General features: G+C 41.5%; 1 long non-coding RNA gene across 1 annotated transcript; it reads left to right on the top strand.

The window, feature by feature from the left end:
- The first annotated feature begins 202 nt into the window (after positions 1–202).
- On the top strand, positions 203–1,624 carry LOC111664657 (uncharacterized). The gene is made up of 3 exons (XR_015437882.1): positions 203–381; positions 1,221–1,295; positions 1,511–1,624. It is a non-coding gene; the product is annotated as an uncharacterized LOC111664657 (long non-coding RNA).
- Positions 1,625–1,747: the final 123 nt, after the last annotated feature.

Below are 1,747 nucleotides of genomic sequence, written 5' to 3'. Positions count from 1 at the left end.
GCTGGGCGACTTGCTAACTGAGGCAGGAATGTAAAACAGAATGTCACACACTTTAATTTCAGCATATGGCCTCGTTATATACCTTTAATATCAGTTGTGGTGGTATATATTTTCTTTTCACCACAAATCAAAATCAGAATACTTATAATGACTGTTTTTGGTTAACCCTAACCATGAGGACCAGTTCTAATCCTGTGTGCATCCTCTCTTCCGTTTCTCAGTGGGCCACTGTCACCCAGATGTGGTGAAGGCTGGAGCTCAGCAGATGGAACTACTTAACACCAACTCACGTTTCTTGCATGACAACCTTGTAGTCTATGCCCAGAGGCTGCAGGCCACACTGCCTGAAAAGCTGTCAGTGTGCTACTTTGTTAACTCTGGGTATGTCTGCATTTTCTGGCACTCCCCAAACAACAGAAACAACATGAAAGAAGATAAGCCAGACTTGTTTTTAGGGTGTGGATTGGTGAGGGTTCTTACGGGCACAGTACAGATAATGAAAGAGTTACTGAGGTGTACTATCTAGGAGCAGTAAAAGTTGCTCTGAAGCACAATGCACTGTAAGTTAAAAAAAAGGGTATAGTTCAAGCATGTATAGATATCAGGCTTACTGTTATCAGGGAAAAACAACTAATATTTTAAGATAGAAAAGACAGCTGGTACAGCTTTCTACTCATCTGGATTTTCAAGTCTGATATTGATACTAAATGAGAAACCTTAACAGCACATTGAAAGCTAAAAGTGAACGCCCTACATCAGTAACCAGAGTTAGTGTCTAGACCTCCAAACAAAAGAAATATAGCATAAATTATTGCATATTGAGCATTCTTGGTTTTGACACAGACAGCAAGTCATCCAAACGGACCAGTCTGGCTGGTGGTTATTTATTCACACCACTTACTGCAGTCGTGCAGTGTGAACGGGAATTATCTGATCTAGGGTAATAATGTTATACATAATGATCCATATATACTCATAACCAGACAGTTTTAATTAGTCACAGGGTAATAAATGCTTTGATAGAAGTTATAAACCTGAGAACACGAAGCAAAGGTTTTCAAAGGTCACCAGGCACCGGCACTTCCAAAATCACCTCCTATGCCCTTATGGAAAGTAAAACATGAAGCTGTGTCTGACGTGTGAGTGATATCCATGGCTTCACCTGTGTATTTTGTGGTGACTGAGTAACTCAAAGTAACCCTTGCCCCTTTGAACTTCAGTTCTGAGGCCAACGACCTGGCCCTTCGACTAGCATGGCAGTACAGTGGCCACAAAGACATCATCACATTGGAGAAGTAAGTGCTCATTGTTCGAAAACACCTGGTGCTGTGCCAGACGAGCAAAATGAAAGTATGTAAGTAATAATGAGGTTAAAGTCCTTTTATTTAGTGATTTTCTATGTTACACTCATAGCTCTGTCACCATTTATCAATGTTTTAATAGTGATGTTAATTGTCCAGATTATATTGCAATTGATGTGGTGCATGACCTGTGTTTTCTTTGTTTGCAGTGCGTACCACGGCCACGTCTCATCGCTCATTGACATCAGTCCGTATAAGTTCCACCAGCTGTCAGATGCTGAGCAGAATCAATTTGTCCATGTGGTGAGTGCTTTGTCTCTCCCCGTCTGCACACTATTAAAACACCATGACTCTACTTGCTCTACTGGGCTTTGGCAGGCTACGGAGTCCTCACACCTTGCACGCACGTGGACATCAGTGTGTATGTGTGGATAAAAGTAAAAAGG

The sequence above is a fragment of the Seriola lalandi genome, unplaced genomic scaffold (genome assembly GCF_002814215.2).
Source record: "Seriola lalandi dorsalis isolate HSWRI2012SDOR001 ecotype SW California unplaced genomic scaffold, Sedor1 jcf7180002001674, whole genome shotgun sequence".
NCBI classification, from domain to species: Eukaryota; Metazoa; Chordata; class Actinopteri; order Carangiformes; family Carangidae; genus Seriola; species Seriola lalandi.
This window is presented reverse-complemented; position numbering and strand designations above follow the sequence as displayed.